The following is a 16,576-nucleotide window of genomic DNA, read 5'->3' as shown; positions in this document are numbered from 1 at the left end:
GGAACTGGAGGCAACTAAAACTAGGTCCACTGGTTTTTCTTGGTAAGGTTTGACCAGGCAAACTGTTATCACTGTTGCTAATTTATGGTAATTGGCATGGGGACTTAACAGTAAGTAATTAGAGCAATTACAGAATTTGCTACTCAATTACAATGGCACAGATTCCTGAGAAGGGAAGGACTGTTGCCCAGGAATAGAGTTCAAGAGGTCCTCCCCATGCTCCGAGGAGCATGGCATTTCCACGCACCCCTGCTTTGGTCCCTGGCCACCACCATCCTGATCTCGGCCATCTGATGGCATCAGTTCCCCAAAGCTGGAAACACCTGACACCTCTTGTCACCCTCCCATCTGCCCTGCCTTCCTCCAGTCCGGGATATTCAGGGATGCCCACATACAGGACCAGGAAACCAGGGTTATCCCAAACCAGTGTCTGCATTCAAAGTCCTCCACGGCAGCACAATCACCAATGGCCAATACTCCCAGAACCTTCCACCTCAAAACGGGAGCACATCTGGATTCAAGCTGACAATGCTGCATTCTCTTTGCCATGTACACATGGAGGCATGTCAGGTTCCACCTAAAGGTATCAGGTTCCACGCTGGTCAGGAGCCCAAACCTAGTCACTCTGCATGATCTCAATTCACCACCCATAGAGAAGCCTGCAGTTTTCCTCCGGTGCACAGTGTGGATGCATTTCCCCTGAAGACTCGGAAACAGGAGCCTGGCCAAGGAGGCCAGTCACCCCAGCCCCTGCAAGGCCCGGACGTGACCCTCTGCTGTCTGCACACAGTACCCAAGTCTAGCAGTGCTGGCTCTGTGGTGGGATCCATCTGGGCCTGCAGAGGACCCGGGGGCACAGGAACCGTGCAGCCTGGCTGCAGCCAGAGGCCTAAGGGATCCCCACGAGGCTCTCCAGCCTAGGTGCCCTCACCACAGGCAGAGCCATGCAAGAGAGTTGCCTGCTGAACTGGAAATGCCCCAATCTGCTCAGCCAACACAGAAAGACAACAGCCACCTACAGCTGCTGAGCCCCGAAACGTGGCCACTGGGCCTGAAGGGTTGAATCTGGAATTTAATCTGTGAAGTTCTTTTCAAATGTGTTTAGCTATGTAATCAAATCTTTATTCTAATTAAATTTAAAGGAGCCTCTGGCTATGGGCTCCCTTCTCGGGCTTCACAGCTCCAGGGAGTAAGAATGGGAGAGAGAGAGGCCCAGAGCCTCTCTGCATTCTCCACGTTAATTCAACAAGTCATCATAAGGAAAGGCACTCCAGCAGGAGAGGTGTACACGGGAAGAACTGGGTTGGCCCTGACAAGCATGACCCCCATGGCATCACAGCTGCCTCAGGCAACAGGCAAAAGACAATGATGCCCACCTGGACAGGCCACCGGATGTGATGATGCACCCCCAAGCCCTAGTCCCACAGCAGCCAGAGACCACCCGCTGCTCATCCCGGGTGAAACAGGCAGAGCTACCCGAGCTATCAAAAGCAGGAAGAATTAAGGAAGCGATTCCCACGACACACGTGACACTCCTTGGAGACAGACACAGGCTTCGCTGTGAAAGTGCAGAGGACAGTGGAGTCCCTAAGGCAGGCTGCTTCTTCCAACGATCGTGAAGAAACCAGGTCCATTTCCTTGTAGGAGAATCATTTGTACCGTGATTAGACAGAAGACAGAAGGTGGCTGATGTTATCAAATCATCAAGCACCTCACGGCTGCTTCTCCAAGGAAGGCCTGGAAACTTGCAGCCACCCGCGTAGGGGCCGCAGTGTTTACAATGGAGATACGGGTGACCGAGGTCTGGCTTCCTCAGGGAAGCTACATTTGAACTTTCACCACTGAGGAATCGGTCATTTACAGTCACTCACCCTCAATGCAGAAGAGAGCTCAAGACACTGCACCAGACTTCAACACTCAGGGTTGGGGTTAGGGTCAGGGTCAAATTCACAAGTTTTACAAGATGTATTTACTTGGGATGCCAGAAGAGATGCAGCTTCACACCCCTGACCTCCATGGTTTGCTTAGCCCCTTCACCAGTGGATCTCACCAACAGATGACACATCCACGCCTCATCCATGACAGCACAGAAAACCACTTGGAAGACAGCCACTCCCACCAAGCTTCCTGATTTTGGTGTTTAAAAATCTGCATCATTTAAAATCTGCATCTCATACGTGAGATTACACTCCTCCGAACAACGACATTGCCACTGTCATTTCACCCAAAAGGGCTTTAGGAAGTGACACGTGGTCCAGACGCCAGAGGTCGCCGGCCGCCTTACTCTAGCCTAATTCCTTTGTGCCTGTATGGAGGCTTCACAGATACAGCCCATTAATGACTGTATGAGAAGCTCAGGGCATAGACGAACTCAGTGCTGAATTTTCTCCATTTATCACCCTTTGTTTTGTCCAGAAGACAGCTGAGAAAGGCGGGGGCAGATCATCTCCTCGAGTGTAATGACTCTAGCCACTTCTCTTCACCCCAGGTCACCACTCAGTCAACACCCTTTTGAGAAACCAAAGCAATTCCGTTCCCTTCACTCTGGGTTCCAAGCACTAAATTCCTGTTTTATCAATTAGATTATCAAGCAGCCGTTTGTAATCTGGACTGCAATCTGATACGAAATTTAAAGCTAATTTAAGTTGCGGTAATAGCTCCTATTCACATTATAGATAAGGCATGAAAGAAAACTTTAATCTGTTCATAGGACCAACTTTGTAAACAAACCAATTATTCAAGCAATGATTGTCTTCAGTTAGATGCAAATTACTTTGCTCATAAAAGATTTTCCAGTAGGAATTTTTAAATCCATGGTCTGTCTTTTCTGAGCCTGTCTCTGCACCTTCCCCTGAGTGCACAGCAGGACTTCTCAGGGCATCCCATCAGCAGACCCACTGAAGAGAATAAGCCCGCAGCCCCCAGCCCAGGAATCAAGTCCGAGCCCCAGCAGCCCCTCGTCCAGCCGGGACTTCCTCACCAGCACAGCACCCAGAGGTCTTCCAGGTTTAATCCCAGGTGTGCGTGGAAAGTAGAGTGCTGGAAGGAACACAATAGACATTCAACAATGCAAATTCCCCCCTGGAACAGCCCAGCAATCCTCTACCTTCCCCAAAGTACCCATGCTAGGCAGGCGTAGAGTCCAATGGGGGTGCCTAGGAATCGGCATTTAACACTATTCTGATGAATAAAAGTTTGAGAGGTCGGTCAGCGAGAGGCTGTCGTGGCCTCCACTCATTTGCAGGCTCTGAAGAGACACAGATTCAGGTAACAGGCCAGACAGGACAGGACAAGGATGGGGAGGTGGAGGGCAAATTCCATGGACCACCATCCGCCCCGCCATCCCCACTGAGACTCCGTGATTTAAAGAGAGGCAAAGCCAGGGAGAAAAGATGCCCGCACCACACGAGCGACTGAGATTTCACCTAAAGCACGCAGCATGTGGCTGAGGGCCAAGGTTGGGCAAGCCAGGAACACAGAACGGGGTTCACTGGCCCAGAGGTGTCTCCCACACCCACACCCCGTGCAGACCTCCCAAGCACTGCCTGTGTCTCCTGCCTGGTTTAGTTCCTCCCCGCCTTCTACTGTGTTGGTTTCTCAGCCGCCACCCACCACCACACAACCCTCTCTACAAGCTTGGTGGACTGAAAAGAGCGGGGGCGGGTAAGATCTGGGCTCTGGGGCCAACGTCCTGCCTGAGACATTAGTTCCAACCCACCTAGCTGTGATGTGAGCCCCCGAGATTTCTCAAATGTGAGATGGGAAGGTAACTGAACCCACTCACCAGGACGGCTGTGCAGACTGAGATTACATATAGCCACACCTCGGCATCCACCACACGTGGGACCCCAGTCGTGTTGCCCCTGATGGGAATCCCTCTATCTATGCCCCTTCTGCTACCAGAGCCAACTCCCAGCAGTAGCTGTGGAGGGTGCATCCTCTATTCCCACTCCACTCACCTCCCATCGCTCCACGCAGTGACCTGCCACGCAGCGGCCACCAGCAAATCCGGCCCCACTGGATAACCGACCACCAGCCCCCCCTCACTTTGGGGCGTCTTCCACTTGCAGTTCCGAAGTAGGCCGAGAAACCGCCCTCAAGGGCAGTCACCTGTTCCTTATTGCATGTAATGACCTGCCACGCAGGACCACCAGCAAACCCAGCTCCACCATCCAGGCTCCTGTGGATTAACCGAACCCCCACCCCCCACCTTGGAGCGTCTTCCACTTGCGGTTCTGAAGGGGGCCGAGAAACCGCTCTCAAGGGCACTCACCTGTTTCTTATTGCACGTAATGACCTGCCAAGCAGGGCCACCAGCAAACCCAGCTTCACCGTCCAGGTTCTGGTGGGTAACTGCCCCCGTCCCCCGCTTCCTCCTGGGGTGTCTGGGAGGCTCAGAAACTGCCCTCCACGGGCACTCATCTGTTCCTTATTGCACTAATACCTCATTTACAGAAATCCACTTTGACTTTCCAGCACTGCAGTTGTGACAATTTAGCAATCCTGCTTGCAAGCTACAAGAGCTTGAGGTCACGTTCACCTCACCAGTATCCCAGAGACCCAGCACTATCCCACTGTGTTTAAAATTCCAAAATACTCCTTCAAAATGCTACTGGCATTTGCTTTGCACATAAAATGTTAAAAACCTTCAAGTGAAACAAGTATCTTCAACAGTTTGATACAACGACATGTGAGTTACACATCTGCCAAGTTGTAAAGCCTCATGCATTTATAACATTTTATGTACGGTGAAATGGTTCATTAATATAAATTATGAGAATCTCTAAGAAACAGGTTTTTTCTGGCATTAGATGACCAAAGGAACTGGGTTCTGGCTGGCTTGCGGGCCTGTAGAGGCAGACATATCTGCTGACACAACCAAGCTCCTTCCCACTGATGTGGCCTCATCCCAGGCCCCTTACCCGGATACCTGCAGGCCCCTGGAGGAGCAAGCTGACCTGTCCACATTTCTCAAATGCACAGCTGTTGCTCACACTGCAGATAGAGTTCAAGGCACGAGCAGGCCACCACGCTAAAAATACCACGCAGCGTCCACGCCAGGTGACGGTGGTTTTCACTCCATCCCAAAGCCCCAGGTATGAGTTTACAGCCATGATTACCACATGGATTTTTGGACCCTCAAGACATACTTTGTTTCCTTTTATGCAACAAAGTTCAAAGACTATCACTCAGATGTAGTCTCTGAAACTGTGGAATAATTATTTGGGAACAGAGCCTCTGCCAGATCAGGATTAGCACTTGGGACAACACCCCGTGACCTCGGTCCAAACCCATCCAGACCAGAAGCCTCCCACACTGTAATTTCTGTGGATTTCTGTAAACGAGGTATTACTGCAATAAGGAATAGATGAGTGCCCTTGGAGGGCAGTTTCTGAGCCTCCCAACCACACGGCCACATTAAGGCTGAAGCCGTGCCACCTCCAGAAACACTGTCCCTCGCCGAGGTGTGCCTGGCTTCTCCCTTTTTCCAGAACTTAACAAAACCTGAAAGGACAGGTCTGTGTAGAAAAAAACAAGCTACTTGCGATTCCTCTTCCCAGTTCAGGCAGTAGGAAGCTCATTTCAGCCCTCACTGTGTTCTGACTGTGGCTTGGTTCCCATAAGAAATAAAGTCAGAATTCCAGTCCCTGTCTCCTGGGCGGTGTGGCAGGCACACATACCTTCAGTTACATGAGGAAAGGCGTGGCGAGCCCTCTTCCTTCAGTAAAACTGCACAGTTCCCAGAACCCCGATGCCATCTCCCTCACACCACTGTGAACACCTGGACAGAGCACATTTTAATGCGTGCACCTTTGTGGGCTAGTTTTCTATTTCTCCACTAAATCACCCCAAATTTAGCACCCTAAACACTGACTTATTTTCTCACATTTCTGGAAGCTGGAGTCCAAAACAGGTCCCACCATCTAACGTCGAAGTGGCGGCAGGGCTGGCTCTGGGGAAGCGACCGTCTCCTTGCCTCCCGCAGCCTCTAGAGGCTTCTGCATCCCCTGGTCCATATGGCACCCACTGTCTTCAGGACCCACAGCGGCCCTGACGGCCCCCCCCAACAGGAAGACGCAGAACGTCAGGAGCCCGGGCTCCAGTGCTAGGGCCAAACCTCCCCACCCTGCCGGTTCCTCACACACTCCCGTGCGAGTTAATATAGATTCCACTTTAACTAGTGTCACCTGTGTAAGGGGTAAGTGCCCAGCTGTGAACTGGTTAATCTCACCCACACAGACCCGGGGAATAAACTCACAGGCCATGGACCACTCCACAAGCAATGAGTGACCACCTGCTCGGGGACCTCCATAGCCCAGCAGAGCCCTCCTTTGCCTCCCTGTGGACTCAGGGTCTGCAGCGCCAGAGGGCCCTGGATATAAAAGACAGCTCTCATGTCGGGAGGCACCCACCCATGGTTGGGTTCCCAGTACTTTAAGTAGCCCAGGTGGACAAGCTGCGCCCCGTGCAACTCCATCACAAGAATAACAGCTGCACGTGGTGAGTGCATGGGTGGCCACCCCTCAGTTCAGCTGGCCGTGTTAAGCACATCACCACCGTGATGTCAAATCAGACTCATCTGCTGGCACAGTCTAGGCATCGACCCCCAGGAACATTCTGGATCACAATTCACAGTAGTGATTGCGATCAGGGCCACACGTGGCTAAATGTATTTACAGGAGGACGCCACAGCCCATCTGGCTGGACTGAGAGCATTTCTCACTGTACATTCTTACAACACCATTTTATTTGCGCTTCATTAAACTTTTATGGCTTTCTTCTGCCTATCTACTTGATGGGAGTGTTTCTTGTTCTTATGACTGCAGTGATACTTCAGGCTACAACTATCAATGTGTAAAATTAGTTTGGAAGGCACCTTATCATTAAACATTTCACAAGCAAGCAGTCAGAGGCACCTAACCCGGAGGACTGTTTTCTTCTCTGAGCCAAACCTACCTTGGACTCAAAGAAAACGGCACATGGAGAGGGGCTGGATCTCCAGCGCCCATTCCTAGGGAGCCTCCTGGGGAGCAGATATGGAAGGAGAAGCCCTGAGCTATGGCACTGCCGTACTAAAGAAAAATCTATTTGGGTAAATGTAAGCGCCAGACATAAGAGATTAAGCAAGCCATGAAAAGAAACCACTAACCACAGCTTCTCCAAAACAGAACTAAACTCCCTTTAGTTTGAATTGGAAAAGCAGAAGTGATGATCAGGATATTTAAAAAAAAAAAAAAAAAAAATGACACAGTATCTGAACACAGGAGAATAATCAAGGGCCACTGTCTCTTCCTGTGTCAGTGGGAGCCTCGTATTTAAGCTGGATTTAGAAGGTTGCTACTTTGGACTGAAAGGTATCCCCAACCCTAGTTTGTAAGCAAGTGGAGCAGAATGCTTCGATTATTTCAAGGTTTAGCGGTAAAGCTCTGCAACTCTCACAACCATTTTAATTGGTGTGAATTTTAAAGTGACTCAATCTGTTGGCTGGAGTATCTAAAGGCTTAACCACGGGGTCACGTTGGAAAATTTTTTCAATTGCTTTTGTTTTTCCTACTGAAGATGCATTTGAACGTTCTTGTAGTTTGCAGTTGGCTGGTTCTGATGTTTGGTCCTGAGGAGGCCCAAGTATCCGTAGAGGAAGAATCTGAAACCTCAAGCCACTCGAGTGCTGTCTGGGCAGATGGAGACCCCAACCCGAGGGCCACTGACGGGCTCAGCATGGGCGCAGGGCCGCCCGACACAACGGGCCACGTATTTGCCGGTTACAAAACAACATAAGCACACACCCCCACGTGTGCATACACGCTCTGAACACATCTGTCCTTGTCAACACCAGCACACACCCCCAGGTGTGCACACACGCTCTGTACACGCTCACGTCTGTCCATGCCAACAACAGCACACACCCCGAGGTGTGCACACACGCTCTGTACACATCTGTCCCTGCCAATGCCAGCACACATCCCCAAGGTGTGCACACACATTCCATACGCGCTCACATCTGTCCCTGCCAACGCCGGCATACACCGCCAAGGTGTGCACACACGCTCTGTACACACTCACATCCCCCCTGCCAATATGAGCACACATTCCCGGGGTTCACACAGGCTCTGCACATACTCATGTCTGTCCCTGCAGCCTGAGTCAAACAGTCACAGAGAGGCAGAAGAGAAGGAAGAAGGATGCGATGGGCACTAAGGTCCTGGGCCGGTTCCCCTCCCGACCTCGGGAGAGACCCCTCATGTGATCCTGCCATCACTCACCCTTCCGCCTCCATCCTCCATCCTCCCACAGGGATCAGGAGGATGCCCACTGCACACAGCTGTGATGAGCATGAACAGAAGATGGCAGGAGCTCACGCCAAGGTGCTGAGCACGGGGCCTACGGAGTGCTTCTTTCTGCTGTGGCTGACATCATCAAACAAGAGACTGACACAGCTTCTGCAGAGAATGTCACTTGCTGAGAAACTGAAACGTGTGACCTAGGAGCCTGTGAAGGTCTAAGAACAAACCAACAAACCAAACGGTTTTGTTTGTTTTTCAAACACCATAGCCTGTTTTTTCTTTTTTTTCATGCTCTACCTTGGGTATCATTTAGTTAAATTTCAAAGTAAGACCAATAATTACACAAAGTCACAGGACTGAGCATGGAGCATTGTTTCACTTCATGTCCTCCAGCCTTTAGGACACATTAAGGAAAGACATGATTCCAGGATTCCCATTAGATAGGCTGCCCTGAGGCACCTGCTGGGGCAGCCAAATTGCAGCTGTTGATGCTGCCCCCAAGCAGCTTGGATGAAGCAGAAGATTCCGGAGGTCTCCTCTCTTCTGCCCCTTGTCCAGGAGAGAAGGTGGGGGGAGAAAAGTGAGAGAAGATAGGAAGAAGGAGAGGGGAAGGAGGGAGAGAGGAGGGGAGAGGGAGGGAGAGAGGAGGGGGGAGGGAGGGATAGGGGGAGGGAGGGAGGAGGGGCATGTTCCATCCACCAAGGCAGCTACACTGCAGAGAGAATGGAGGGTGTGTTGTCTCTCAGGACAGCAAGTTCAAGCTGTTTATAATTGTTAGCCTAAACAGTGACCAGCTGAGGACAGGGCTGTCATTGGAGTTGACGTTTTATTTTCATAGTTGATATTGGGGACCTGGACCTAAAGCAGCGTGCCTTGCCCTTTTGCCAGATGGGCCTATGCTTCTCTATACTTGAGTCTATTTGACTAAATACCCGATATTGACTAGGAATTATGACGTGTGGGTTACCCCTTACCGCAGTAACATCAAACTCATATTCTAAATGCAATTTATTCAGGGACTGGCTTCTAACTCTGGGTGGGAATGTTAAGCTCAGTCCAGTTCAATTCAGTAAGCATTTATCAAGAAACTCCTAGACCAAGAGCTCTGTTAGACACTGGGTATGGGGTGATGGGGATACGAAGATGTGGAATTAGAACTCGAGAAGCTTTATTGCTTCCATTTAATTCCCTAATGCAATTACTGAGCTTCAACCTGATGGCTGTAATGTCTAAATTCACTTTTTCTTTATTTCAGTTCTACATAACAAAGCATAAATAATCACAGAGGAGTGATTCTGTGTTGGACTATTCAGTGGACAGAGAAGAGCATTCTGACCGGCGTGAGACACTGTTTCCGTTCCCAGGGAGCCCGTGAGGTGGCTGCATGGAGAACACGCGTGAAGATTCAGGAGCACGAGCATCAGGTGATGGGAGGGGCACGGAGGCAGCACCAGAAAGATACCTGCCGAGGGGCCGCTGCAGCCAGGCTGGCCGGGAAGGTCACGGGAGTGGGCGCAGGCATCTCCCTCCAGCCGCACTTGGTTTTCATGAGGACGCGTGCAGGGAAGGGGATGACACCGAAATGCTGTGGCGCTGAGGGGAGGAGGGGAGGGACACAGGGCCGACGGCTGGCCCTCACCACTTCCGTCCATGCCCCTATGAACGCTGCCAAAATCAGCCCCAACGGGGAGAAATGAATTGGCTGAAAGAGGTGGACAGACTTGGCTTCCATGGAATTCACAGATTCCAGTCATTAAAAATCCCTTCTGAGTTTTCATCTGGAAAACTTTGCAAATGTACTTAGGGACAAGAGGCAGAGGATGGGCTCAAACCGCAGCCCTTCTCCTTCTCTCTTCATCCACGACCCTCCCTGGGGCCCTGAGTGCAAGAACCCAGAGCTGCACAGCCCAAGGGCGCAGCCCCTGACCAGAGGAGGGAGCCACACGGCAGGGCCTCCAGCACGCGGATGGCAGGATCTGTGCTATGTCAGTCCCAGGGCCCCAAGCAGAGAAGGCCTGGGGCTCCCAGCTGAAGTTTTGCTGTCTCCTCTCTCACCAAAGTCGAGAAGGATTGAGTGGGACTACTAACGCCGCACCTGGCGGCTCCTCGGTGGCTGCCGATGTGGTCCTCAGGCTGCGGGTGAGACCCTCTAGGGAAGCCCAGACAGTGGCGAGAATCACAGCCACGAGTGCTCCAGTTGCCCCAAAACTCAAGCATAGCCTGAGGAAGGCAGCGCCCGCTCAGATCCCCGTGCAGGCTTGTGTGGCACACTGGTGAGGCACACGGCACCAGAACATGGCACTTTAAGTGGCTTTGTGGGGTGTAGGAACACAAAGTGTGGTCTGGAGTGGCTCAGAAGTCACTCCCACCAGCCTGCGGGACCCGGACGGCCCCTTTGGACGTGGCTGTAGTCTCTCCAGGGCGGGCTCCAAAGTCCCAAGGATGAGGTGAGCGTCGGTCTTGCTCTGAGGAAGGCCCCTGACAAGTATCCTGAACATGCAGGTACACAGCTGGCTGACTCATCTGAAGGGACCTGCTGAGCTACGAGCCAGGGACGGCTAGAGAGAACTCAACTAACACACGAACCCTGCCCAGGCGCCCACCTGGGGCACCCACGAGAAAACTACGGAAGCTGTGAAGACGGAGGTGTGCACGGGGCTGGGAGAATCCTGGGAGGAGCCGCACTGGGGACCAGGAGGGACGGAGGGCTGGGCCCCACAAACAATCGAGGGAGGCGCTCGGTGCCCTGTAGACCCCTCTGCACCCACAGCTGCAGGCCTGGCTGGCAACACGACCTTGTCTGCAGGGGCCCAGGAGCACGTGTGTTTGGCAGGAGCTGCCCTCCTGGAGCCGCACTACGGGTACCGTCATTTTAGAGGCAGGTACCTGATATCAACGATGACAATCAACCATGCCAACCTGAATCACAGCCATGTCCTCAGCGGGTCACTCTTTATGCTGACAATCACAAAGAGCTTGAACTCGCTGTCCCAAGAGGCAACAAGCCCTTCATTATCACGGCAGCAAACCTCTGTGCAGCCCTCCACCCACGCCGTTTCCTGTCGGGGCAACATGAAGTCCCATGACGGTGACTCAGAGCCAGCCCAGTAGTTTCAGTGCAGGAAAAATCACAAAAACTCAAACACATCCTAAACGTGGGCAGTTGGTAGGAGCCAATTCCTAAATTCAGCCTGTTCGGAGGCTTTCTGGGCTAGCACAGCTCTGATCACAGGCTTGAGCTTTCTGCTCCCAGTAAAGGGCGGCGAGGAAGCCAGGCTCTGCCATTCTGCAGGCTCCCCTACGTGGAGCCTGCCCTGTGGCCTCGGTGGCCTGTGCCAGACAGCTTGACCGTCACCCGCAGTGAACACTCGGCACAGCGCAGCAGGCTTGGGGAAGAACAGAAAGTGACCTCTAAGCCCGCAGAAGATGCTAAGCCAAGCATGACCTCACGTGTACTGCGTGTCAATCGCCACCGAAGCAGGAACAAGCTCTTAATAGTTCCAGTAAATGCAAAGGCCGCCCTGGAAAACTGCGTGAACCTTTCTGACTACTCACAGGTAGGTAGCTACTGCCTGAGACACAAAGGTAAAGAATTAACCTGAAACTGCATATTATAAAACTTATTTTTAAATGATGGCGCTTAATTGAAAAGACTCCCAAAGAATACTGTATTAGAAAGCGACAGAGTGAAACCGTGAGGCTGACCACAGGAGTCCCTGGAAATTTCACCAAATGTTGTGTCAAAACTGGGAAACAGAAGAACTGCACCTAATGAAACATTCGATTAATCACTCGAGTCCTCCCCACATACGAAGCTATGTAAAAAGTGTTCCCAGAAGGTAAAGTGAGCAGGAGGGCTGTGAACACACAAAGAGAGAGCCACTTCGTCCACGGACCACAACAAAAGAAACGCTAATGAGTGCTGACGACACGCTGGAGTCCAGGGCTCTGGGTGCAGCTGGGACGGGGACACTCAGGGTCCTACTGTTCAGATGGGAAACCAGGGTGGAAACACCAGGGAGCCTGTCCCAGGGTGCAGAGCTAGTGAACAGTGGTTCATACTGCGACAATCCCAGCTGCCAGGCTCTGGGGCTCCTCGGGACAGAATCCTGTTGACTTCACTCTGCGGTGCGAGAGGCAGCAGCATCCCCTAAAGGCACCTGGAGAAGTGGTGTTACCCTCCATCCCCTGTCCCCGGCGTTACCCACCATGCCCCTGTCTCCGGCGTTACCCTCCGTCCCCCTGTCCCTGGTGTTACCCTACGTCCTCTGTCCCCAGTGTTGCTCACCATCCTTCTCACCTCCAGGCCCCTCTCCCTGTCCTCCCTCATTTTCCTGTTCAGCCAGAGCACATCACATGTCTCTTCCCTTTTCAAGAGGCTCAGCTGCACCCAGAGGCATTCCAGCCTATTCGGGATGGGGCACACACCCTGGGGAAATGCCAGCACAGGGCCGGAAGGGCCTGAGACCCTCTCACTGTCGCCCAGGAAGGATGGAACAGCCCACAGTCACACTGATTGTCAGGCAGGATGAAAACTTCTGTGTCCGAAATGTTCTTTTCACTGGAACGGTTCGGACCATTCGTGAACGAATCAGTTAAATACCAGCAAGTGCCATTCCCACTTATTCTCTGGCTACAGTTTTCACCCACCAGCAACCACACTCCTAGGAATTATCCCTAACGCAGAATCAGCGCCTTGTGCCTTTAGGAAAACCTCTTTCTCTCCAGCTTTGTCCTCCTTCCGCAAAAGGTGCCTCTGACTGCCTCAATCGCCGTACCAGGATTTCACTCAGCTACGGAGGAAAATCTGCTTGGGGGTCAGAGGTGGGTGGTCCCTGCATGGGCAGCAGTCTGTGACATCCTCCGAGGAGCCTGGCCCAGGCCTGTCTCACACGCCAGGACTCTGCCTTCTGGCTCTCGGGCCCCCGAAGCTGCTTTCCCTCCAGGTGTCATGCCCCGGGCAACAAGGCCGGACAAGGGTCCAGGGCTGCTGTGGGTCGGGAAAGCCTCCTGACACCTCCCACTCCAGGAACCCCATCAGCATCCCAGCATCTGGACCTGTGTCACCAGCCGCTCCGCCGTGCAAGAGAATTGGATTTTCAGCTGGGTGTGCTGCTTCCCTAAACAAAGCAGGGTGTTGTTACTCAGGAAAAAGGAGAAAATTGGCATCTTCTTGGCAACCCCGCGACATCCAGCCACCGGTTCTCACCATCCCAGAGATGTCCATCCAGGGCAGATAGTGTCTTCAACCAAGCGCCACTGACCCAGAAGTACAGTAATTAGTACACTTTCACCAGAATCACCCACTCCTTCACCTTTACACCCAAGAAAAACATGTTTGCCAGGCAAATTAGATGTCCAGGAGGTGTAAGGAAACCCCAAGCCTGCTTTAAGCCTCAGACTTTTGAGACCGTTGAGGGCTGTGCGCACAAGAGCAAGGCTGCACCCGAAAGCTCTGCTCCTGCCGGACATCATGGACAGACCACATGGCTTAGCCACATGGACCCTTCCAGGACTTCACGAGAGGGACCTCCGTGGTACATGCAATGATGTGCACTTCGTTCAGCCTCGAACAGACCACGCCCTCGTTACAGGGTCGGTGGTCCATCTCCTGCCTCAGCCCCCCACCTCACCGAGGGTCTGTGTCTGCATCTGAAATAACTTTGCTGTTTTACCTGGGTACCAAAATGCGGCATCGCGATGTTTAAAGGTCTTTAAATATCAACACTCCGGGTGCAGTCCTTGTCACTTTAATGCAGTCACTCGATGCAGGCCTCACTCACAACTCTAAGGTAGCTCATACCTTCCCTACCTAACCAAGGAAGAAACGAAGACATGGAAGGTGCAGCTCCTAAGGAGCAGATTAGGATTCAAACCAGTGATCTTCGTCACATGCTGACCTACCTCTCAAGGTGAGATAAGGTTGAAAATTAACCAGGTAGAACAGCGTTCCATAAATCAGCTGAAAATGGTCCTTGTGGATGGGCCTGTGGTTACTCCCTGAAGAACAAGACCATTAGCCCAAAAATCCACCTGTGTCACACTCAAATGTTTACATATACAATTATTTTTAAAATAACCCAATCAAGCATCTTCAAAGTCATTTAGAGCCATAAAGATTGTCTGCTTCGCTGACAATCAACCCAAGACCTCTGTTGGCAAAGGGCACGGTGCCAGGTCCAGAGAAGGTGGGACAGAGACACAAGCAGGAACCTCTCCATCCCTGGGAGCCTCGCTCTGATGGGTCCGTGAGGACACGGTACAGACCGCGTGGCACAGGCAGACGGCAGGCCAGGAGAAGGGGCTGCATTGCCGGGAGGCAGTGCTTTGAGCTCTAATGGATGGAACACTGCTAACCAGTGAAGGTGGAGAGTGGGCACCCGTCTGAGAGCATGTAGAGGCAGCAAAGCACAGCCAGCCTCGGGGAACCAGAAGCCACAGGGACATCAGGTTGGGTGCTGCTGTCTGCCGGCCACCGGCTGGGGGACTGTACTGGGCCTGGAGGGACATCCCTGACACTCCCCACCAGATGCCAGGGGCACCCACAGCCCCAGGTGAGAACCACGGATCCCATGGCGAATGAGGCCAGCCTGTGAAAAGTGGGGCTGGGACAGCTCTGTACAGCTTAATAGGAAAGTTGGGTTCTATTTTGTGGGGTTTTGGTCACGCCGATGGCTAGTCACGGCTGTCCGTCAGGAAGTGATTTGAGGACAGACTAGAGAAGGGGCTGCCAAGACCAGCGGAGCATTCGCTGCCTGGGTCCAAGGAAAAGGAAATAAAGGCTGGCGATGTCACAGTGGGGGGGAGCACAGAGCGAAGGAACTGGTGGAGACACAGGGCTGGCCCCGCACAGGGCTTTGAGTAGCTACCCGGGGGTCGTCCTATCAATTGTCCTCATGGCCCCAAGAGGCGGCTGTGAGGATCCATCTCCTGAGGACAGAACTGCTCCAGAGCCACACAGCGAGGATCCACAGAACCAAGATCCGGGCCAGCTCCAAAGAGGGTGAACTTGACCCCTCAGCCATGGTCCTAAGACAGGGATCGGAGCCCCCTGGACACACAGACACAGGAACTGCAGGAAGGGGAAACGGATGCCCCGGACCAGTGGCAGGACCCAGGGTTTCAGCCCTCCAGGGCCACTGGGACCAGCCACTGCACAGGTGGACACACGGTGCTTTAACCCGCGCTGGGGGAAGGAGCCCTCACTCTCAGGGTGGAGACCGCAGCTCGATCGGGCCAGCCTCCCTGCTGGGCACAGCCTGAGCCACACAGGATGCTGAGGTGCCCCAACGTTGGGGTGCTCAGAGCCACTCAGCTGAGATCGTGGTGCTTTCTGTAACCACCCTCGTTTCTTTATGGCATAGATCTGGACTCCATCCTTTGCAATGTGTGGGGTTCTAGGAAGAGGCTGGCCAGCCGGGGAAGTCTCCTGGGTTCTGTCCCAGTGATGACGAACTTGGCTCCCCACAAGGGCGGCCTGTTCACCACAGTGACCCCCGGGGACCACGCCCGCACCCACCTTGCTGAGGATAATTCACTTCTCATCCGTGAAAGAATAAAGCTAGACTAACTCAATTTCACACTCACTTCCAACTTTAACAACTTGTGTTAGGAAATCAAAGACAAGGACTCTGACCACGTCACAAACCCAGGAAGCAAAATCCGAGACTAACGGAATGATGCCACCTTCGCAGTTCCGAGCTTTACTAGTTGTTTTTTTTTTCTGGTCTGTTTTTCTCTTTTGGTTTAAATAATTAAAGACTCTCGTTGACAAGAAAAAAAATTCTCTATGAAACTAAAAAAAGTGGTTCTAATTAAACATTTAAACATTCTTCCATATGCTTTATAAACAGTTGAAATTACAGCTATACTTACTGTTAAGTACTTTAACCAAATGAAAGGTTAATTATACAGACTGGCAATTATAAAAAATAAGGCTACATATTCATGGTATCATGAATAATTAATAAGAACCGTTTGATTTCATTCAGACCAGGGATTCTGTGCTAATAGGCTCTCAGCTGTCTTGAAATAATGGTGAAATTTTAAAATTACTTTTGTACTTAAACATGTCCCCAAAGTGAAGCACAGCGGCTAACATCCATCATGGTGCCCTGCAGAGCGACCCACCCTACTATGGCCGACACCCTGATTCCCGAGGGCTGCATCCCGGGGCTGTACTAGTGCAGAGAATGTTCAGGAAACAGACCAGGTGGCAGGAGGGGGTCTTGTCCTCAAGGAACCTCATGAGTCTTGCTAGGGGGACAAACAGCGAGACAATGAAACCGGCA

The sequence above is a fragment of the Macaca mulatta genome, chromosome 17 (assembly GCF_049350105.2).
Source record: "Macaca mulatta isolate MMU2019108-1 chromosome 17, T2T-MMU8v2.0, whole genome shotgun sequence".
Classification (NCBI taxonomy): domain Eukaryota; kingdom Metazoa; phylum Chordata; class Mammalia; order Primates; family Cercopithecidae; genus Macaca; species Macaca mulatta.
Note: the sequence above shows the minus strand (reverse complement) of the source record.